This window comes from Mesoplodon densirostris, unplaced genomic scaffold (genome assembly GCF_025265405.1).
Source record: "Mesoplodon densirostris isolate mMesDen1 unplaced genomic scaffold, mMesDen1 primary haplotype scaffold_101, whole genome shotgun sequence".
NCBI lineage: Eukaryota > Metazoa > Chordata > Mammalia > Artiodactyla > Ziphiidae > Mesoplodon > Mesoplodon densirostris.
In genome coordinates this window covers 22,497-47,594 of record NW_026778188.1, presented here as the reverse complement: position 1 = coordinate 47,594, position 25,098 = coordinate 22,497, and the positions used below count along the sequence as shown (strand labels likewise).

At 37.6% G+C, this 25,098-nt stretch overlaps 1 long non-coding RNA gene across 5 annotated transcripts in view; it reads left to right on the top strand.

Annotated features, from left to right (window-relative positions):
• Positions 1-25,098, top strand: part of LOC132482909 (uncharacterized) — a 155,312-nt gene that overhangs the window by 115,827 nt on the left and 14,387 nt on the right. For all 5 annotated transcript variants that reach the window (XR_009531024.1, XR_009531025.1, XR_009531022.1 and 2 more), the window contains 2 exons: positions 17,752-18,239; positions 24,853-25,014. This is a non-coding gene — a long non-coding RNA (uncharacterized LOC132482909). The remainder of the gene's footprint in view (positions 1-17,751; positions 18,240-24,852; positions 25,015-25,098) is intronic.

Sequence of the window (25,098 nt, the reverse complement as noted above, 5' to 3'; positions counted from 1 at the left end):
GTAGTATCTCTGAGGTATGTGATAGTATGTGAGAGTAGATCATGACAGAACTCTTCAGCAACCTTGTTTCTGGATTTTACCTCATCCAGCATCACTTGGTGTATGTTGAGGTAATGCACAAATTTTACTAGGTAATTAGTCTAGGAATTATTCCTCTAAGGTAGAAAGATGCTATCTTACTCCAATCATGTTGCTATAACAAAATACCACCAACTGGGTAGATTATAACAACAGCAATTATTGCTCACAGTTCTGGAGGCTGGGAAGTCCAAGACAGAGGTGCTAGCATGTTTGCCTTCTGATACCAGGAGGAAAGTGGAAAGTAGTCATGTATGTCCCTGCAGGTATTTGTAGGTTGTCTTCCACTCTGAGATTTCTCTGCTGCCTCCCCTCCCCTAAACAAGTGTCAGAGAGGATTGGAGCTCTATCTTCACAGCGCTTGCTGACTTTTCAAGAGAAACATTGTACAGATAGACCCACAGACATACTTAAATAGATATCTGCAGCTCTGTTGGATGTGTAGTATTTAGCTTCTTCGGTCTGTGTGTGAAACACTTCTAACATGCTTCCCCTCCTCCAATGCCCACAGGGCCACCAGTTTTCAGCCTGTTTTCTCTGTTCTGTTAAACACACCTCTTTTTCTGGCAGCTGAATGGGAAGGAGGACCCCCCTTTCAGTTGTCATCTTCCTCGAAACTGTTCACTCTAAACGAATTCTCACATTTCCCTTCTGAATCTATCTACCATCTCCCTCTATGTCCAAACTCCTCCTGATAGACAAATTTATTGAGCGCTTAAATGTATACCAGTTACCGTTTGTCAGTGGCATTTAACCCTCACAAATATTATCCACATTACACAGTTAAATACTGAGGCTTAGAGAAAGTAAGAAACTTGCCAAAAGTTGCACACTTAACAAGTGACATGTCCAGGATTCAGGCACAAAAGATTTGAGCCCAGAGGCCATGCTCTTAACCATGAAGTGAAACCCTCTAAACAGGAAGAAGTTAACACCTGTTCAAGGGAAATGGAGGGTCCATACTAGCTCCCTTATTTATACCAGCTGCCCGAGGGGAAAGTTTAACAGAAAAGTGTTCCCATTTAATTTTTCTGTTTCTTTAACCATTGAACTAAATAATAGCACGTCCTCCTTAAATGCAATCTCTCTTTGATTCAAGCTTTCTGATTATTTCAGAAACTTCAGTGAATAGTTTATATCTTCATAATTTTTTTCTTTAATTTCAGATCTTTGTGAGAAGGATAATGCTATTTTCTTTTAAGTGATTAGATAATTTTGTAATTTTCTATGCTAAAAAGTATACTTATACTATAGTATATATAAATTCTATGTATTTAGTGTGTACTTTTGTTAAAGCATTGTAAAATAACAACTGAATTGTACTCCAATAAATACATCGTTTTCCTCAACATTGACTTAATGTGCACTATAGTTCATATTTTTTTCTGATTAGTTCAGAATTATCAAATTAGAGAATTATCATTTTGAGACTGGTTTTTACTAACTCTAACTTCCATGTTCCTAATTTCCATGTTCCTAATGAATAAACTAAGCTTTATTTATCCTTAATATTTTCTGACCTCTTCACTTCAATTGAAATCTGGATTGTTTCAAATGATTCCCCTACCATCTCCACCACAAATTTAGCTTTCTCTTTCTCTAGTATAAGAAGAGCCAGCCTGCTTCTTACGTTTATGCCACTTTCTGATTATTATTCTCTAATCTCTGTATTCCCCTAATTTTAACTTACTGTTAGGAAGTAAAGTTGGCCCTCTCTCTATTCAAACCACTCCTGTATCCTCCAGAACCAGTGCCTACTTCTACTTTCCTGAATGAGGTCAACTACACTTCACCAAGCTTAATGTATTTTAATTTTAACTAATTAATTTTTAAAAAAATTAATTTTATTGAGGTATAGTTGATTTACAGTGTGTTAGTTTTAGGTGTACAGCAAAGTGATTCAGTTATACATATTCATATATCTATTCTTTTTCAGATTCTTTGCTCATATAGGTTCTCATAGACCAAGCTTACCAATTTTATAGTTTCATTGCCTGTCTTCATCTATGCCATGACCTCATTTCTCATTCACATCTCAAAATTAAACTTTCAGAACTCCATTGCAACAATGATCAGTGGTCTAATGAACTTGTATAAGATGACCAGAAGTTGAAGTATTGTAAGCATTAGTAATATAAAAGTCCAACTTCTGTCTGTTCTGCAAATGAATATATGTTTAATACTAAATATAGGTTTAGTACTAAAAGTTTCACCATGGTAGTGTGAGTCTTTCCAAAATTTATTACATTCCTATTATATGCCAAGCACTGACTTACTCTTTGATTTCATTTTCCCCCCCAATTTTGTTTTCCAAACACAGAATGACAACTTGGTGAAAAAAACCCTGCGGTATATACCAAATACCAAGATGTGCATCCTCTGCCCATCCTCATTTCTGTATTCCCACTCATCCCATCGTAATTAGATTCTGCCACTTTTCTCCTGAGCCCTATAATAGTCTCATGTCTACTCACTTCCCATCTCTTTCCCGTCTTTTAATCTCAAATACAGTTCATAAATACAGAACGTCACCTGAATGATGTTCATAACTGATGGCTGCTTGCTTTCTTAAGAATGCTTAAAAGATGCAGTGTTGGAAGAGAAAGCTGTCACCACCTGCTGACTTGTGCCCAAAGTCTCAGAGGCTGAAACTTCTGCTTTCATAAATGGGGAGGTCCAGCACAGAAGTGAATTGAAGAAGTGCCATAAAAGAGCTTATGAGCCTTTTAAAGACTTCCCAGGAGATATACACACACACATACATGTACACAAGATGTTCAGTGTGATTTCAGAGAAATTCTCAGAGACCTCATATGTCTCGAACACTGGGTAAGACCTCTGCTTCCAGACATTCTAAAATTTACTCTTGAATAATGCAACCCAGAGAGTGGAGTACTTGGACCAAATTACTTATATCCCTTATAGTATTATTTCTGGCAAATTACCCCATCCGCTTTTGGCTTGCATAACACACAATTACAAGAGCTTCTTTTCTATCTATTGGTAGAGGTCCTCTTCCATCACATCCTGTATACAAAGACTATATAAGTGCACATAATGTCTTACATACTATTTCATAGGGTTAACAGATACTTGGTGTCCAATGTAGAATAACATGGACTATGGGCTAACAATGTTCTATAAAGAATAAAGTAGTTCTTTGTAAACTAGACTGTTTATATATTTCATACACACGCTTTGTTTCCCAGTTATTCTCTCTCATCACTTAATAAATTCTTTTGATGTCTTTTCTATATCATTTGTACAAAAGTGAAACAAAGCAAGATGTTTTTGATTGCTCCATACCTGGACAAAAGTGTTAGAATGGAAGCCTAGAGGCTGCTATGGTGGTAGCAGTCATAATGAAAATGAGAGAACCCCTAAATGGATGTGGTTTTCCTGCTTCAATTACCTGGAGATTGTTTTCCAGTGCTGACACCAGGATGTTCTGCATTTTGCTTTAGTGAAAGGAATGAGTGTTTCCTCTACAGTTTTAATTATAATTTTGTTTCCTCTAAAATGGCTATGTAATTTCATTGACCACTGAGTTAATGCAAAGTGAACTCCTTGGCCTGGCCCTCCAGGCACTCCAACTGTTCTAACCTATCCCTGCTGCTCCATCACCTCCCCTTCTCCTACACATGGGCCTGTGCTGCCATCAAACTGCACAAACCTCTCTTCTCTCAAGTGCTGGGGAGTTTTCTAATCTCTGTGTCACTTTTCATTCTGCTGATTATGTCAGGAATTGGATTTTCTTAGATGCGATGCATACTAAATCTACTTTACATGTATAACATGCTTATATAGTTAGTAAATTTGACAAAAAATTATTAAATGATACCTAATGATGACTACATTATAAAATCATATATATATATGCTTTTTCATATATATTCATGTCTTTCAACACTAACCTCACCCTCTCCATTCTCATAATACTTAAAATATGCTTGCTTTATGTTTTCCAGGCCATTGCATGTGGTGCTCTCTTTGCCTGGACTTCTCTCCTTCCTCCGTTCTTCTACTTGCTACCACTTCCCCATGTAATGACCCGATTTGGAGAAGACTTGTTTCTGCTTCTCTTACGGGTTCCCTTAGTACCCTCTTCTAAGTTCTATTAATTCAGACTGCATTGTAACTCCCTGTTCATTGTCTTACTTGCTCATTGTGTCCCCAATGCCTATACAGCACCTAACGTTTGGAAAGTACTCAAATAAATGAAAGTTGGTGACATTGAAATACATGTATAACTGGTTTAGAAGAGTTAAATGATCATTGTTATTGAAAGTCATAAAGATACTTACACCTTTGACCCAGTAATCCAGGAGTCAAAAATTCACATGCTTTCAGGGTCAAGCAAGTAATCTAAATGTGCAATGTTGGCCTGGGGGAAGGCAATGGGAATACAGGTTACTGTACTTGCCTCACCTAAACACATTCAGATTTACACTTTTATAAATACTGTCAATACAAGCCAAACAAACCATAACCCCGGTCTCATTCAAAGAAACAATTCTGTAGAGGAAAAAAAATATTCATAATAATATTATTTGTGAATCTATCTGTAATCAGGAAAAAATGAAGACAAATAGCTAGTAATAGGAATCTGATTAAATTAAATATCGATTGTATCCATTAAATATCATGTATTCTTTAACATTAAAATAATCCCCCAATTGTAATATATGAAAAATGCTTTCGTTATTGGAAATGGTGAAGGAATAACACAAAACCCTGTGTTTGCTGTAATTGCAACCATGTAAAAATGTACATCCTTGTTTAAAACCAAAAGGATTATACAAAATGAAGATAACTATGTTAGGGTGCTCAAAATAGAAATGATTTTTGTCAAGTTCAGCATTTAATAATGCCGTCATTTTTCCAATCCTAGTCTCTGGAGAAAGCTTTGGCAATATCTCTTGGAGTCTTAGAAGATGATACCTAGCAAGCAGAACCAGGTGACTTTGGGTAAAAGCTGAAGAATATGAATTGTGGGCTGAGCTACAAATAACATTGTCATAGCACCCTCCAAAGATTTCATAGAAAAGGCATGACTTGGATTTCTCTCTTTTTTTTTTTAAGGAAAATGACTAACAAGATCCCTTTTGAAACAGTTCCGATATAGTGCGGGATAAGATACAATAAGTTTGATAAAGAGTTTTGTCGAGAAATTGGGATAAACTGGCATAACCTTGAGATCAGAAGTGAGACTCCCTAGTGTAGCCTTAGCACATTATTTTGTGTGTGTATTGATTAGTTTTCAGTGACGTAACACTTATGTGATGCCAATCTGCCTTCCCTGCAGATAATATTTATTTAATAATAAAATATTAAGAACAATATAATAATTCTATAATGATAATAATGGTTATTGTTAGTAAAAAAGTTCAATTCTCCTTGTTAAGAGACATTTAATATATTTCTCTGATTCTTTATAAAGGCTTGATTATCTGTTCTCAGGGTTCTTCTGTGATACTATATATAACCTCCTGGAAACAGAGGACTGTGGAAATACTGATAGTATCAACGGAAATCATTGTAACTTCTTTGGAAAGGGCGTATTCCATCAGTCTCATTGCCTCATTTGTTAAGCTGAATCGCCATCCTCAGTGACAGATCTTTTCAGTGTCCAAACTTCCTGCAAGGATTTATGTTATTAACCCCATTCTGTTTGAGTTTAGATCAGGAGTGTCCCTTAGGTTATTTTAGGAACCCAGGTTTCCTGTAGTTTGCAAAAGCTGGCCCAGCCCACTGGCAGAAAATCGGCTTCTGATAGCATAGTCCTGTGGTAACAACTTTGGTATCTTGCACAGATAAGCAGCCTTGATATAGGTCCATGTGGTTAAGGAGGAAGACATTGTCAGTAGTTACTTTTACGGGGGAAATTCTAGTTAGCAATTTTTTTCCAGTTCGAGGTAAACATGTAAATCTGGGCTTATCATAAATAGCAATATATCCAAAGTATCATTCTCAGACTACACACACATTTTTGACTCTAGCTTTCTGTGTAACGTTAGAAAAACAAACAAACAAAAAAGCATAGTCAGATCACCTGTTACCTCAAAATAAGGAGCTGTGTGGCAGCATCAGGAAGCATAATGAGTTAAGCCAGAGTTAACAAGGAGCAGGACTGAGTGTGAAACCCCTGCAGTTCAGGCCTGATCATTGAAACTGGCACCTGATTGCCCTTACAAGTAATACCTGTTCACTCAGTTCTTGAAACAATCAAATATATACCGTAAATATCATGGTTCTGCTAACACCTTTTGTATGTTTTCTGAAGCCACTGGTAGAACTAACCTTTTTAACCATCTGCTGAGGACAGAAGTCACGTTATAAGTCAAGTGGAACTTTGAGTTCTATTTCCATTTCTAAACATTTGACCACAAAATTAAACCTCAGATTCTTAAAGAAGAATTCAGTCTTCTGGGTAAGTGGGATCTGTCCACTCGTTCATTCAACAGTTACTGAGCTGCTGCTTCATGTAGAATGTACAAGTGGGTTAAAAGATGTTTGAGGAGATTACTGTCTCGTTAGCCATCCAACTACTGATCACTCATGCTGAAGTTTTGAATCAGAAAAATAAAAGAGTTGAACCAATATTTGTTAAATTTTGCACACAAATAGCCCTAGGGAGCACAGAAGGGAAGACTTTTTCCATTGAAAAAATGTATGACTTTTCTGAATAAATTAATATGTATCTTAATCATCTACGTTTCAAATGAGGAAAAGATTAATTTAACAGAATCATTCTGTAAAACCCCTACTGCTTTGAATCCTATGAAAACTTGTTGCTAATTTGAGGCTTTCAAATGTAAAGTCATAAGATAAGTTGAGCAGTCAATAACCTTGAAATTTAGGAAAGTGACTGACATGGACTAGCCAGAACGTTTTTTGCAGTAATTTGATTTATAACTCTGCCCTAATCACTCTTAAAAATCAGCTAGACAGTAAAAAGTTCTCTACCTTCAAACCTCTTGATGAAGTTTTGCAGATTAATCTGAATGGGTTGAAAGTTTGATGAAAGGATGGAGAGCATCTAAATTTAGTTTTTCTGGATAGCCACACACAAAAGAATGAGACTAGACCACTATCTTATACCATGCATAGATATCAACTCAAAATGGATTAGAGACTCCAATGTAAGATCTGAAACAATAAAACTCCTAGAAGAAAACATAGGCAGTATTCGCTTTGCCTTTGGTTTTAGCAATATCTTTCTGCATATGCCTCCTCAGGCAAGGAGACAAAAGCGTAACTAAACAAATGGGACTATTATCAAACTAAAAAGCTTCTGTACAACAAAGGAAACATCAACAAAATGAAAACCTACCAAATGGGAGAAGATATTTACAAATCATGTATCTAATATCCAAAATAGATAAAGAATTCAAGCAACTCAACAACAAAAAAGCTAACAATCCAATTAAAAAACGAGCAGAGAAACTGAATAGATATTTTTCCAAAGAAGGTATATAGATGGCCAACAAGCATGTGAAAAATGTTCAACATCACTAATTATCAGGGAAATGTAAATCAAAACCACAGGGAGATATCACTTCACACCCATTAGAATGGCTATTATCAAAAAGACAAGAAATAAGTGCTGGAGAGGAAGTGAAGAAAAGGGAACCCTTGTGCACTTTTGGTGGGAATGTAAATTAGTGCAGCCACTATGGTAAATCACATGGAGATTCCTCAAAAAATTAAGACTAGAACTATCATATGATGTAGCTATTCCACTTGTGGGTGTTTATCCAAGGAATACAAAAACACTAATCTGAAAAGATATATGCACCCCTGTGTTCATCACAGCATTATTTAGAATAGACAAGATGTGGAGACAACCTAAGTGTTCACTGATGGATGAATGGATAAAGAAGATACACACACACTTACAATGGAATAATAGCCATAAAAAGATGAAATCTTGGCATTTGGGACAACATGGATGGACCTTGTGGGTATTAGGTTAAGTGAAATAAACCAGATGGAGAAAGACCAATACCATATGATTTAACTCATATGTGGCATATAAAAACAAGCAAAACAGAATGAATGAAGAAACCAAACTGAAACAAATAGATACAGAGAACAGAGTAGTGGTTAGCAGAGGAGAAGGGGGTGGAGGGAGGGCAAGATGGGTAAAGGGGGTCAACAATATGATGACAGTTGACAACTAACCTTTTGGTGGTGAGCACACTGTAGTTTATATAGATGTCAAAATATAATATTATACACATGAATCTTATGTGTTATAAACCCATGAAACTATAAATAAATAAAAATTTAATAAATAAATTTACTTTCATTAACTTATGAAACAGCAACATACTTTGCCCAATTTACTTAGGTTCAGAATTTTCATTTGTACAGTTTGAACCAGAAGAAGTACCTTTTTATTGGTTTATTTTTTTCTAAAATTCTAAGACTAAATTGTTATTACAATGTCTTCACAAAATTATTAATAGAATGCCTCCATAATTATCTCACGTAAATATTTAGATAAATAGCTATGTATTAGCTGAATTTTCTCTAACTCTTAAAATATTATTTCTAAAGGTATATTTCAGGTTAAGAAGGATTAAGCTGCAGAGATATAATGTTTAATGATATTTCTCAAGTGATAAGAACTTACTATCAGAAGCATGTAATGTATTAGTACCCTCATTATGGAGTTCAGATTCTCTCTTCAGCAGAAAATGCTCAGGGCATATGTGAGTGATGATAATTTTTTTTTCTATGCCTATATTCCTATAGCATTTCTTATCATGATGTCATTGTGTAACTGCATTTAAAGTGGGCTCTTAGGGACTTCCCTGGTGGCACAGTGGTTAAGAATCCACCTGTCGGGGCTTCCCTGGTGGCACAGTGGTTGAGAGTCCGCCTGCCGATGCAGGGGACACGGGTTCGTGCCCCGGTCCGGGAAGATCCCACATGCCGGGGAGCGGCTGGGCCCGTGAGCCATGGCTGCTGAGCCTGCGCATCCGGAGCCTGTGCTCCACAACGGGAGAGGACACAGCAGTGAGAGGCCCGTGTACAGAAAAAAAAAAAAAAAAAAAAAAGAATCCACCCGTCAATGTGGGGGACACAGGTTTGATCCCTGGTCCGGGAGGATCCCACATGCCGTGGAGCAACTAAGCCCATGCACCACAACTACTGAGCCCATGTGCCACAACTACTGAAGCCCACGTGCCTAGAGCCTGTGCTCTGCAACAAGAGAAGGCACCGCAATGAGGAGCCCGCGCGCCACAACGAACAGTAGCCCCCACTCCCCGCAACTAGAGAAAGTCCACGTACAGCTATGAAGACCCAACACAGCCCAAAATAAATAAATTTAAAGAAAAGATGATTCTTTAATCAATCAATCAATCAATCAATAAAGTGTGCTGTTAAGCATTTGCCAATTAAAGAAACTCAACATAAAGACCCAAAGACCCCATCTGAGTTTGCTAAATGATGCAGTGTTAATAAAACTGTGGCTCATTGGAATCTAGTGTGTTACAGGATTTTTTGCACACTTAGCTCTTCAACTGATTTGGTTTGGATTCTAGTCAAATTACTTGGTACCTTGGTTAAGTGGGCTTGTGAAAAATACCTGATATATACAACCACTTCCTATGGAGCTAATAGCTATGTGTTTGCTAAGTATTTTGTGAGAAGAAAGGATCAGAGAGCAAAGAAAGCTGGATTTCCTTAAAAGCACTGAACTGTAACATGTATGTAAAGACTGGGTAATTACTGGGCAGAAACAGGCCTGCCAGTAAAAGCCAAATATATGCAGCTCCCTTCTTCTGCTGAAAATCTGTCCTAGTTTCATGTTAAATTATATATTAAAAGAATACTGCATTTTTCTATAATGATGTTTTTATAATATAGAGGGTGTTTCTGACCAAAGACTCTACATCCACAATATATGATAAAAGCAAAGGTATAATGATAAAATATCATACTCAACTCATTTAAGTAGTAAAGTATATTCTAAACCTCATAATGGACAAATACAGTCACTGTGAGGTGGTTCTATAAGTCTCTAATATATTTTGAAAAGGTATATATCATGTTCAAACCAATTTCTACTATATCTTAAATTATAACTATATAAAATGAACACATTAACTTTAATGACCACTTATTTACACTAATATAAGTCTGTTCCCCAACAAGAAAGATGTACATATGTATATGGTTGTTTGTATGAGTTAGATAACTGGCATCTTTTAAAAAATTGTTCAAGAAAGTTTGAAGGAATGAGTTTTCATGTAGCATGAGGAGGTAATCAAAATCATTCTCCCATATTTCCTTAATTCTAAGGTGCCATATGTTGTATATGTCCTTAAGTTAGTGAAACTTTTTTTGGAAAGAAATAGCAAGTACACCCGATGCGCACATTAGAAGGAAAATTCTGGTTTTATAAATTTTATAATGAAAAAAAGAAAATGGAGTACATATTTTTATTTACCTTAGAATTAAATTTGAATTTAAGCTTAATTTCTACAGTAACCTTTAGAAATTTTTATTATGCATTCTTTCTTGATGATAATTTGTAATTTGCTATGATTGATTTAGAATTTCCAAATTTCCATCCATTTTTAGAATTCAAAATTTTGGCTAAAACCATCAATTATTGGAAATCCTCTCAATGTAGACTGTGCATGAGGCCAGTACCTGAGCTGATCCTCTAGGGAGCTTCATGGAGAGTATAATAAGGGGAGCCCTTGTTGAGTAATTTATAGTTGATTAACATCATCACGAATTGCTCCCAACTTTATTCATGATTCTGAACACTTGAGATAATTGAAATACCAAAAGAACGAGTATAAAGCTATTAGGACGAGTGGATACTTGAGCCTACTCACAGTCTCTTGGAGGCAGAGGCTCATTTTGTGCATAAGTGTAAAGAAATTTATTTTTGGAAAAATAATTCTAGTTCCAGTTAGAAGATGCTGAACTCAGAGATTTCATTTATCACTGCTCAAAGTGTTTAGAGCCATTGAAAACATTTCCCCCTAGACATTGACATGATGGACTTATTTTAATCAGCAATTACAAAAGTTGACCAAGTGCCAGGCATCAGTGAGTAGATTATTGGGCAAAAATCAGTTTTTTCCCCTTGTACAAAACCTGGATGCATCCTGTCCAAGGACAGACTTAAACAGGCAAGGGAAAGTTTATTGAAAACGATTGCAGTTGGAGAGAGAGATTGGACTAAACTCTGCTGAAACACAAGGTGGGACAGTTTATCAATTCTGGAGTGAGCTAGTGGACTGGTACTGGAGGACATTAGGAGGAGACTGGTTAATGTGATTAGGCCATCTGTGTTTGCTAATCAGCACTTATTGAAGTTAGACTCTTGCCCTCCCACAGAGAATGCGGTGCTATCTTTCTTGATGATTACATTTCGAAAAATGGCTCCCATGTCCGTGAGAAAGACATTCCTGGGTTGTAAATCTGGCAAGATTACTAGAAGAAGATTTACGTGTCAAAGGGGTGAAAAAAGAATTTGCATGTTTTTTAGAGTAAATGTTCTAAATAAGGGGAGGTCAAGGGCCTATAAGTCAGGAAGAAACCTGTCTAAAGTTTTATTAAGCTGAAAGGAATGTGAAGGCTGTCTTGGTCAATCTAAACCTTGAACACAGGTAAAGATGTTTGCCAACTCTAGAGAAAAGCCTACAAGTACAGCAAGCTCCTTTACCTTTAATCTCCCATCCTCCCTAATCTGATTTAGATATTTCCCTTGTGTTGTCACAGGCTTACCAATATCACAGAATTTATCAGGTCAAATTGCAATTTTTTGTCTGTTTACTACTCTTGACACTAGACTGTAAGGTACCTGAGAACAGGGATCCTGTTTACATTTGTAACCACAGGACCTACTGTAATTCCCCTTACCTCAATTAATGCCTGCTAAAATAAACTGAATTCTAAAAAAATAACAGAAAAGTAGCTGAGATAGGAAATAAGAATGTGGGGATTACAAAAAAATTAAGAGCCTTTAGTTTAGTAAAATGAAGATGGTAAGGGAATATGATCAGAAGCCATATATTCCTAGAAGGTATGAAATTTTCTAGTAAATCCTAGAAAACTAGAAGTTGGCCACACCCAGTGGAGATAGGAAAGAGGGCTCACATTTAATGTACACTATATGGTAGACACTATGTTAGCATATCAAATTTAATCCTTTATCTGTGAAGAAAGCACTGCAAACCCTATTTTATAAGTAAGAAAACTGATACCTGGAGTGGCCATATACCACCTACAGAACAGTGAACCAAGATTTAACCACTCACCTTTATGGCCCCAAAGCTGTTAAATTTGGCTGCCTTAAACATAAATTATAATAGTTTAAGTTTAGGAGAGAAACATGATCAATACTTTTAACTTTGCATATGAGATGATATCCCTAAGAAGGGATCACCCTCAAAATATAAATAGAATCAATAAGTATCAGATGTGTCTTTAAATACTAGAGACAAGCAAGGTTGTAAAGAAAACTGGTGATGTTTGGGGGTACCTTGCAAAACTTTTGAAGGTGGTGTCACCACAAGGAGACTCTGTCTCTTGGTAGCACCATCAGCTCTGCTTCTGGATTGGATGGATTTTGAGATGACATTAGAAGTGCTCTTCTCTTAGAGTTAGGACATTCTCGGATTCTTTAGTAATGAAATACCTTTGATTCTTTGCTTTATCACCAAAAAAGATGGTTTAAAGGAACAACCTTTTTGTTTTTCCAGATACACACTGGGGATGCTATTTACTAACTCTCACTACATGCTAGAGATATGATGGTAGTCCCCTTATATATCGCAGTATACCGTACAGAAAATATTAAGGCTACTGGCATCAGTCCCATATGGTTAAATAAGCTATTTAAAGGAGGATATTCCTGAACTGGAGAGGGATGTCTGGGACAAGAGCAAGCAGGATGAGGATTTAATCAACAATTTAGTTTTCTCTGGAAGCCTGATAAAATTCAAATACCCATGTCTCGCTTACATGGGACTTATTTTTCAACATAATATGGCTTGACAATTTTTCTTAAGAATTTGGGATGAGAAGGAAAAACATAATAATTTAATCTAGTCAATAAGAGGAATATTGATGTTCCTCATATTTCTTTGAAGTCCTTTGGTAAATTTCTTGACTTGTCATCTGACTGACTTTTACCCTTTTCTAGAAAAAAAGCATACCGGGAGGAAGTAAGACCTAGTGCTTTTTAGTGTACTCTTGGCATTCTTCCAACTCTTCTGGAAAACATCATTCTTTCACTTATATTCCTGTCGAACTGTAAGTTGAAATGAAGAACCCTCTTACCCAGCCTCTTACACGAAAGTATCACGATATTCTTTAAAAGACCCTATCCAAACAGACACATTTTAAATAATTATTAGTTCATCATCATGACCCAACAAGACTGCAGGGTTGCTTAGCAACAGAATCAGGCACTCTTAAGAGGAACATGCATGGGAACAATGGTGAAAAGTGATGGAGATCTTACAAAGGCAAATTCTTTGAATTAAATCTTTGTGAAAAGACATCACGGGGAAAATGAGTTTTTTAACCTAAGAATTGTTTCCTGAGATTGATACATTATTTCATAGCTAAACATCAACCACTTTCCATAGAATAGATAGAACAATGGAACTTTTAGTCTTTACATAATTTAGGGCACTGACAAATCATTATTTATCAGTGTTAGCTTGAAAGTGAATAATATTTCTGTGTTGTCCCATTATCTTTAAAACTGTATAGATACATAAAGAAAGGAAGTTACATACAAAAATAAATACTGAAAATGTATTTGATTAATGATGTTCTATTTTTATGTCATACATAGACTATAAAAAATTGTATTCTTTTAAATTTGAACAAGATATAAGTATATATATATACATATATATATATATATATATACATACATACATACATACATACATACATACATACATACACACAAACATGCATTATCTATCTAATTCCCATTTCCAGTGGAAAAAGAAAAGAAAAGAAAAAGCCTGCAAAGCATTGTCTCTTTGGGAGTCCTAGATTGACTAATTTTTGACTAGTTTGACTGAATGGGCTGATTTTATACTACAATACCTGTAAAGGCACTAACTTGCTTCTATCAGTAAATGGAAGAAAATCCAGTACATATGGGCTCTGTTGATGCAATATGTAAACACCCAGCAAGTTCAAAGAGTAAGCTCAACATCCTGGCAGAAGACCTCAACTTTGACCCTAGTCCCATCTCTGGCTTGGACAATTCACTTAACCACCATAGACCTCATATTCCTCATCTATAAAAGGAGGCCTCCAAGATTATTTTCAGCTCTAAAATTCCTAAAGTTCATGTCCATCAACTCTAAGTAGCATCATTCTTTTTTTCTCACAGAAGAATTGTTTGTTTTACTGCATTGGTTATTTGACTACTGTCTTTATGTAAATACTAGAAGTAGCAGGCTTGTTCACCAATACATTCAGGTATCAGGCAGAAAATTTTCAATACTGGGTTTTTGTTTGTTTCTTTCTTCATGGCTGATTGCATGTTGCAGAGCTGATTTTTAGTTTCTGGAAGTTAAAAACATGCAGGTGTAGATATAATATGCTGCAGCCATTTATATCACCAGCCATAATGTTTTAAAACAACTGGCTTTTTTGCATAGTCTTTAGAAGAGGGTTAGATGAGCACTTCTGTTTTCCTTTTCTTGAGAAGTTTTATAAAAACACCAAAAGGTCATCTTTAAACTGTCAGACAAGATTAACAACAAAATCTTGGAAGACAGCCAGTCCACCAAGGAAACAAACCCAAAGGACTCTTTACAGATGCAAATCTTAAATAAGCAACAGAACCTGAGAGTGGGGTGAGGGCAGGGGAGAGAAATACTTTGTAGCAAAGAAATACATTCAAGAGATGCCTCGTGGCCTTGAACTGTTGGAAAGGAGTAGCAGTAAACAAACCTGGCCCCCAGCAATTGCTAAAGGGCACATTCATTAGGAAGTTGGAAGCAAGAAGTCTAAGATCATGAGTCAGAGAAGCAGAATCATGAGCCACACCCACACTGGGTTCTATATGCTATTGTTAAAACAAAGAGAAGTTGATGTAAATATTTTAATTGCAAGGAATTGAAAAAGTGGTTATTAATCCCACTAGTTGATGCCAGGCCAGGTTTCTGATTATACAACTGAGGATGTAGCTCTATAGTCCTGACAGCTGGGTAGTAGAGAAGATGCAGTTTTCTTCCCACAAAAATACCACTTCTCCTACTAACACTTCTAAAGGGAGAGAAAGCCTTTAACAGAGAACACATTAAAGGAGAGTCACAGTTATTTAAAACCAGAAACTTAAATATTGATGGAAGAAGCAAGTAGGTTTAGGAAGAGAGCAAGCTACAGAAATTGATAAAAGCTTTGCACTTTTAGTTGAAATTTTTAAAATTATAAACAGAAATGGAGAATTCTCTGCCATTTGTATTTTATCCAGTATTCAACTAAGTGGCCTATTAGTTTAGTAGGATGAAAAGTATCTTGCTGGCAAATGTGGAAACTAATACTGAAACAAAACTATAAGGCAGAGACATATTTTTGTAGCAAAGGATTTCACCAGCGCTGTCAGGGTTGACACAAGAATCATATTATAGGGGCTTCCCTGGTGGCGCAGTGGTTGAGAGTCCGCCTGCCAATGCAGGGGACACGGGTTCGAGCCCTGGCCTGGGCAGATCCCATATGCCAGGGAGCAACTAAACCCGTGCACCACAAGTACTGAGCCTGCGCTCTAGAGACCGTGAACCACAACTACTGAGCCCATGTGCTGCAACTACGGAGGCCCACGCGCCTACAGCCCGTGCTCCACAATGAGAGAGGCCACTGAAATGAGAGGCCTGTGCACTGCAACCAAGAGTAGCCCCCGTTTTCCGCAACTAGAGAAAGCCCACGCGCAGCAACGAACACCCAACACAGCCAAAAATAAATAAATTAAATAAATACATTTAAAAAAGAAACTGTCAAGGTTATCAAAAACAAGAAAAGCCTGAGAAACCACCACAGCCCAGAGGAGCCTAAGGGGGCTTGATAACTAAATGTAATGTGGTGTCCTGGATGGAAGCTTGAAATGGAATTAAGGACACTAGGCAAAAGCCAAGGAAATCTGAATAAAGTACAGACTCTGGTTAATATTATTGTATTAATATTGGCTCGTTAATTGTAAAAAAGCTACCACACTAGTGTACGGTGTCAATAATAGAGGAAATTGGGAATGAGATATATAAGAACTCTGTATTATCCCCTTAATTTTTCTGTATATCTAAAACCATTCTAAAATAGATATAGTCTATTAGATAAAACAAAAAAGGTAATGATGAGTTGATTGTAACATCAGACTAGTGATACTTTGAGATAACTATAAAAACTGCCTTAGGAAATTGTCTGTGGTATCTGCTGGGGATATAGTCACAGGTACTCCTAATATTATTGTGGTTTGTTGTCTGCATTTAGATTTAAAGGACATGCTAAATACTAAATTGCAGCTAGAGGTTAGTGAAATTAAAGATGTAATATTCCCATCCAGATTCCACATACACTTTGATACATATTAAGAATCCCCTGCTCTTTGGTGAGGTCTAATTTTATGAAAGTGAAACTCAGAGAGATGAATTAGGTTGTTCCAGCTTTTAAAAAGCCCGCATTCTAGGGTCAAGAATTCTTACTGAGCCTTGTTGAAACTGTTTGCTACACTACCCCCTAATTTTGGAACTGCTAAACAGAGAGTTGGGAACTCTTCCTAGATTAAAAGTACTGCCTTGGCCTTGTGCAATTATACTGTTTAGGTTGCTGGACAAATCCAAGGATAAAACTGGCCTGGACCTAGTGATGGGCAATTCCAAAAGCAAGCTGAATGTGAGAAGTTCACTCACAGAGAACCCTAGTGTCAAAAAGCCTCTCTACTTGGGAATGGCTGAACACCGGGAAAATAAGCCCTGGTTCAGCTGTAAAGAGAGCACATCCTTGGCCTTTTTTCCCCCTTAAGTCCGGAAACTGATGATCTGGTCAGCTTAGGAGAGGGAGGGAGGGAAGGAGGGAGGGAGGAAAATGAGAGAGAGAGAGAAACCTGTTAATAGGTGGTGCCAATTTAAAGAGAGAAGGAAAGGGTTTCTTATATACGTATATGCTAATATTATTCCTAAAGCCAATTCTGATAAATCCTTCGGGAAAGAAAGAGATGCAGCCACCTGTTAATGTGGCTTCAGCTTCTTTGTTTCCAACTGTTACAGCGGTCACCAGACCAGCCATTCCACTTGGGGCGGGGCCAGGGGGTTAGAGGGGGAACATCTGTCCACTAAGGACACTACTGAACAGCAACAAAATCTTGGGGCGACCCCTCTCTCTTTCCTCGAGTGCTTTCGCTAGCCGGTCCTACTTCCCCACTCCTTTGGGAGTTTCCTGTTCCATTACGTAGGCAAGAGGGCGGGCGAGAGGTCCCAGCTTTCCTAATTGTGAGTGGTTTGGCTGGGTGTGTACGTGCGAGTAACTGTGTGTGTGTGTGTGTGTGTGTGTGTGTGTGTGTGTTGAGGGAAAGTGGAGCTTGCTACAGGGGCTTAGAAAAACTAGTCGCCAATTTAAAATATTTTCGGAGTGTTTGAATGATATCTTCAAAGCTAATCCCACTCTCAAATTCAGCGAAATGAACAATACAGATAAGGAAGATGAAGAGGGTGGAAAACCCACACAGCGGAATGGAGCTGTCCATGCCGCGGGAGTGACAGGGGAGCGCTCAGAGGTAAGGCGCTCTGCAGAGAAAGTCACTCTGGCTCTTCTCTCTCGGTCCACCAGCCAGCGACGCTTCTTCTGTAAAAGCATTCCTAGAAAATAACCCTACAACCGGGAAGGGTAGCGATCTTTGAGCGCAGTTTCCAGGAGCTGGTCCCCGCAGCAGGGAGAGGCCCCTCTCCCCCCGCGGCTGGCGCGGAATGTGGCGATCCGGCCCGGCGCGGGGGATGACTTCCTGCGGCCGGAGCTCGGCGGCGGGAGCGGCGGGAGCAGCTGCTGCAGCTGGCAGGTGGGGTGGGGGCCGGCCGAACTGACCAAGCACAGACCCGGCGCGGCGGCACTGCGGCCCCGGGGCAGCCGGCGCGGGGACATGCGCTGATTCGATCCCTCCGGAGAAGGTAAGCAGCCCGGCTATTATTAGCCTCGGCCACACTGCGCGGTGCTTTCTGCTTGGTTAGTAATGGGGTTTGTAATACAGAGGGAAGAAGGGGAATATCCCTGCCGCCTTCTGCAATGGGAAAAAGAGCAGCAACTGGAATTGAAATATTAATCAGCCAAGTGCTTGAGATTATTGGAGGAGCGGTGTTACTGGGCAAACAAAGAAGGCGGTCAGCCTCTGTAATCTTAAGATAATCAACCATTGCTGTGCCACACTCGCTTCGATATTGAAGAGGATTCAGAATGTAAAATAATTTGAGTTTCACTTTTACGTTGCTACCTTCAACCTTCGCTTGGTTAATTTCTGGTTTGCGAGCAGCAGGTTCTTGTCAGCAGCCTAGAGAAGTAATCGGAAATCTTCCCTCTCCTTTTGCCTTCCTCAGTCTTCTCCCTTTCCAGTTATTAGAATGGGTCTGCACATTTCAACGTCAAACACCCACTTCAATACTGAACCTTTAGAAAGAATCTCAAATTAGAGGAGAAACTTACCTCCTGGAGTTCAGCTTGGGTTGAGCAGCACTTGTCCCCACTTCTCCCTTCATTTACCATCTTCTCTGGTCAATCATTTCATTGATTCCCCCACCCCCCACCCCGGGGATGCTGTGCTCATTAACAAGCCAGCTCTTGTCAGCTCCTGTCCACCACCTCTGTTCCCTGACTGATTTTTCAAGGACCCAGAAAGGACATGGCCTTATACCATGTTTGGACTATTATCTGTGTCCTTCCCCAAAATGCATGGCATGAAAAATCCTTTAAACCCAGTACCAACATGGTTTCCGATAACTCCCTTCATTGTAGTCACTGCAGCTACCAGATGGGTTTCGAGGACAGCAGAATCTGTTGGGGTGTGAGAAAGAGGGCTATACCTACATATTTTGCTCCACGTGCCTAAGAATAGGTGGAAGTAGAAATGCAAATGTCAGTCTGTCCCGTTTTTCTTGAAGCTTTTTTAGTCCAGCTAGGTTGTGAGACACCTAGCTGGGTAGGGTATGGGGCAAGTCCTCCTGCAAAAGCAAGCAGTGTGTTTGTCCTAGGATTCCCCCAATAACCTCAAAAGAGATTCCAGAGAGGCTTTTCCCACAGGCAGTCAGAAAGCCAGGGGAGGTGGCCAAGGTAAACCTCAGGTTATTTGGGCATCCTCAAGTTAGTCTCCCCTTTTAGGGGTTCTGACCTAGGATTTCCCCACAAACGCTTTGCTGCTGAGCTCAAGTGCCGATTCTTGTTGCCCACCTAGGGATGTACAATTGAATGATATTCTGTGAAATGGTGAAGATTGCTATGGTGGGGATTACAAATGTGCCACTTCACCAACAGAGAACAGTTGCAATAAGCCAGACTGTGTGGTGTCTGTGTGCCAATATTCCATTTAAAAAGAGATTTGTTATCTTTAAATCTGAAATTAAAGAGACAGTTTGACTCAAAAGGCCATGGATTTTATTTTAACAAATTAAAATAGGAGACCAATGAAAAAGAGGTCCAGGGTTTATAGCTAACCTTCTTACCTTCTTTTTTAAATATTGCTTTAGAACAAGATACTGGTTCTGAAAAATCATGTTACTTCTATTATATATCGTTCTTGTTTTTCTGATTACAAATTCTCTATTTATAGATACACTTTGGAAAGAGTTGAGTTGGTTTCTTTGTCTCTATCTTCAGTATATGAGGCAGAAGGAGTGGAGGGGGGTGGGCAAATCCCACTCCAAATGGCCCCCTCAGAGAACTGTTCCCCGGACCATGCAAACCTCTGGACCGATATTGTTTTGGCTGGTTGTTATTATTATCTTTAAATGCGGTTTGGGTTTGAAATATTAAATTTTCAATATTCTAAAATTTTGGCTCAGGCACACCAACTAGAAGAGAGAACAAAGAACAAGAAGAGCAAAACTATTTTCCACCTTTCTTACCTAATTGTAAAATATTTAATTATATGAATAATTATTCTGAATAATAAGTGAAAAACATATTAAAATAATAATTCATTTTTTAGAAAGTAGCCCAAGGTTTATGAAATACAGGTGAGCGCAATTGATCTTAAGTACAGTAAAAATTTCTGTAATTTTGAAAGGTGTTTTTATGTTGAGTATTAGTACATGAAAATATGCTAATGATGGTTAGAAATTGAAATGTCTGTTACTTTGTTTCTGAAGAAGCTGAGTTCTTTGGCAAGAAATGGGTCAGGATTAGGGGACTGGAGCCGCCAAAGCCGGCATCATACCTGCCAGTGATTGTATAGGTGAGATGAATGCATGAAGTTATGGATTAGGGTTGGAGAAGCCTTCTGGGGAAGAAAGAAAACAAGATAGAAAATAGAATTTGTTATTTTAGTGCAACTAAGATAATTAAATTTAAGGTATTTCTGAATTTGGACTTCGTTATATTTAAACAATTTCTGAGGAAAGTTTCTAAATTCCAAGCCCTAGGTAGAAATAGTTGTATGGTTTCCTAACCGAAACTAATTTATGACTCTATTTCCTTTGTTAAAAACGTTTCCCAGAGAAAGGAAAAATTAATTGCCCCGTGTTAAGGAGGAGTAATACCAAATAGAAGGATGTATTCTATTAGTTGCTAAATGAACTGTAGGAACTTTTTTGTAGATATGACAAGATAGAATTGAAATCAATCTGTTGCTTTCCAATCACGTAAAGAAAAACATTTAGTCTGGTGGGTGGTCAGTGTTATCAGTAATTTAAGACTTGAGTACCCACTTAGGATTCACAAAGTTGCCCTCTCTTTACAAAAGGCATTTTCTGGTGCTGCATTACTGCCATTAGCTACAATTGAAATAGACTTATCCTGAGATTTTGAAAAACAGAAAAAGAAATAGTAGGATTAATAAGGCTTTGCCTCCACTGAGAATGGGTAGAAAAAGTGCTATTTTGAAAGTTATCAATGGCCTCTTAATTGCCAGATTTCTGCGCTGTTTCAACCTGCTCTTTATGTCTTTATTTTTAAGCTCTCTTCTAAGTTCTTTTTTAAAAATTTTACTGCTTAGTGTTTTATTCACTAAAATAGCATTTTTAATTGAAGTATAGTTGATGTGTAATATTAGATAAGTTACAGGTGTAAAATATAGTGACTCACGATTCTTAAAGGTTATACTCCATTTATAGTTATAAAATATTGGCTATATTTTCTGTGCTATGCAGTATATCCTTATAGCTCATTTTATAATAATAGTTTGTACCTCCTAGTCTCCTATCCCTATATTGTTCTTTTTTTAAAAATTAAATACTTGTGTTCAAAAGTATTATTAATAAGTAATACATAAAGAGATATCTCTTTATCTAGTTTCTCACTAATCCCCTTAAATTACCTCATGACCAGCCTAGAACAAGTGCTGTTTATTTCTAGTTTGTGCCTCATGATATCACGACTATATGTCTTCATTTGTTCCTTTCACTCACCCTGCTACACGTTGAAACCTTGCTCACAGCATACACTGCCTCTTCCATGAACCCTTCCCCATACCCACCTTCCTTCTCATTTCAGATGTGTTTCTCCCTTGTCTAAATGCCTGTGGCACTTTCTATTTTGGTCTATCCTTTAGTTTGAACATGATTTGCTGTTGTAAAATAACCCTAGGGAGCAGAGTCTTTGACTAACAACTTTTTATTACCTGAAACTCATAATACAGTGCCTAGCTATGTATATGCAAAGTAGATGTTCAGCAATTTGATTTTAGTGAAGAAATTAGCTATTATTTTCCAGGGGTGTATATCCACCTACTCTAATATCCAAGTTAGGCTCTAAATAGTGTGTGCAGGTACATTTTAGTTTAAAATCCCTATATAATAATATACTGAAAGTACATTCAAGCAGTTATATTCAACAAAAGTTATTGTGAGCTTACATGCCCTTAAGTGGATATTGGCTCATCCGTATCAAAAAGCATAGTAAGCATTACAAAAGAAAACTTTAAAGAAGACATTGTACCAGCTTTCAGTATGCTTTCATTCTACTGAAAACAAGTAAGCAGGGGAAGATGTCTTGCATAAATAAGTACTAGTCTTAAAGCGCTCTGCTAGGTACTTTCATCTGTGGTGTATAATTTCATCCTTCTACTATATGCTAATTTTACACTGAGACTCAGAGATCTTACCTAAATGGCAGAGATTCTTTCCACATTCACATGCTGTTCTTTGAAGTGTTAACGAGTGAAGGAAAACTATAAAAACATAATCAGAGTAGTTTAAAATGGTTTTGTGGTCAGGCTTTCCAGTGCTTTTTAAACTTTTGGGTCTTAACATCCCCTTTAATAATTCAATAAAGGCTATGCGTCCACTCCCCAAGTACATACACAACACACACACATAGAATTTTGCCTGTAATTGCAGGTGTTCGCGGACCTAATAAAGCCCTCCTTTGCAAATGCTTTAAGGACATCTACGCTGGACTCAGTTTTTCTTTTTGCTTGTTGTATGCTTAATATTTATTTTTGTACCTATTAAAATTAAACAAATTGTTATCTGTTATAGATTGAGATATAAACCTAAGCAGCTTCGTACTTTACAACTTTTCTTTTTGCATTTTTGTATTCTGTCCTCTCTCACACAAACACACAAATTTATATAAATGAGATCAAATGATACTTTTCTGTGAAGAGAATGCTTAGAATTTATTCTTAACGATTTTTCTATATATCACACGTCAGTGTTAGCTGTAGTCATCATGTTGTACATGATGTCCATAGTATGTATTTATCTTACAATTGGAAGCTTGTACCTTTGACCATCTTCCTCCAATTTCCCCTCCCCTGACCCTCTGTCTCCTGTAACCACAGGTCTGATCTCTTTTTCTATGATTGTTTTCTTTTTTTTTAGGTTCCACATATAAGTGAGATCATATAGTGTTTGCCTTTCTTTCTCTGACTTATTTAACTTAGCATAAAGCCTTCAAGGTCCATTTCTGTTGTCTCAAATGGTAGCATTTCTTTGTTTTCTTACAGATGAATAATATTTCAGTGTGTGTGTGTGTGTGTGTGTGTGTGTGTATACATATAATACGTATATATCTATAAATATATAAAACAACCTCTTTACCCATTTGTCCATCAATGGGCACTTAGATTGTTTCCATGTCTTGGCTATTATAAATAATGCTGCTATGAACATGGGGGTGCAGATATCTTTTTGAGTTAGTGTTTTCATTTTCTTTGGATATATTCCCAGAAGTGGAGTTGCTAGATATATGTAGTTCTAGTCTTAATTTTTGAGGATCCTCCATACTGTTTTCCATACTGGCTTTACCAATCTACAATCCCACCAACAGCACAAGGCTTCCCTTTTCTCCACATCCTCACGAGCATTTGTTATCTCTTGACATTTTTGAGGATGACTGTTCTAACAGGTGTGAGGTAATATCTCAATGTGGTTTTAATGTGCATTTCCCTAATGACTAGTGGTATTGAGCATCTTTTCATGTACCTGTTGGCTTTTCGTGTGTCTTCTTTGGAGGAATGTCTATTCGGGGCCTTTGCTCATTTTTTTAATTGGGTAATTTTTTTTTTTGCTATTGATTTGTATGAATTTTTAATTTATTTTGGATATTAACCCTTATCAGATATATGGTTTACAAATATGTTTTTCGCATTCTATAGGTTGTCTTTTCAATCACTTTGTTGATTTGTTTTTGTTTTCATTTGCTGTGCAGAAGCTTTTTAGTTTGATGTAGTTCCATTTGTTTATTTTTTATTTTGTTGTTTGTGTTTTCAGTGTCATATCCAAAAAGTCATTACCAAACCCATGTAATGAGCTTTATTCCTATGTTTTCTTCTGGCAGTTGCATAGTTTCAGGTCTTACATTTGAGTCTTTAATCCAATTCAAGTTAGTTTTGTGTATAAGATATTGGTCCAATTTCATTCTTTTACATGTGAATATCCAATTATCCCAGGGTTCCCTTGTATGTAACTTCTCTCTTTTCTCTTGCTGGTCTTAAAATTCTTTCTTTGTTTTCGACTTTTGATGATTTAATTGCAATGTGTCTCAGAGTAGCCCTATTTGAGTTCAACCTATTTGGGCTTGTTTGGACTTCATGGATATGGATGTCCATTTCTCATCCTAGGTTTGGGAAGGTTTCATCCATTATTGCTTTAAATATACTTTTTTCCCCTTTCTCTCTCTCTTTTCTTCTTCTGGAATTCCCATACATGAACATTGTTTACTTTATTGTGTCCCATAATTTCCATAGGCTTTCTTCACTCTTTTTATTCTTTTCCTTTTTGTTCCTTTCACTGGGTAATTTATAAAGTCCTGTCCTCCATTCTGCTGATTCTTTCTTCTGCATGGTCGATTCTACCTTTGAAACTTTCTATTGAATTCTTCAGTTCAGTTATTGTATTTTTAAAATCTAGTGTTCCTGTTTCTATGATGTTGCTACTTCCTTGTCAAACTTCTTGTCTTGTTCATGCATTGTTTTCCTAATTTCACTTAGCTGTCTGTGCTTTCTTGTAGTTCACTAAACTTCCTTAGGAGGATTATTCTGAATTCTTTGACAGTTCATAGATACTCTCTTTTTTTTTTTTTTGCGCTGTGTGGGCCTCTCACTGTTGTGGCCTCTCCCATTGCGGAGCACAGGCTCCGGACGTGCAGGTTCAGCAGCCATGGCTCATGGGCACAGCCCACTCTGCGGCATGTGGGATCCTCCCGGACCGGGGCACGAACCCGCATCCCCTGCATCGGCAGGCGGACTCTCAACCACTGTGCCACCAGGGAAGCCCAGATCTTCATTTTTTTAAGGTCAGTTATTGGAGTTTTATTACTTTCCTTTGGTGGTGTCCTATTTGCCTAATTTTTGTGATCCTTGATTCCTTACATTGGTAT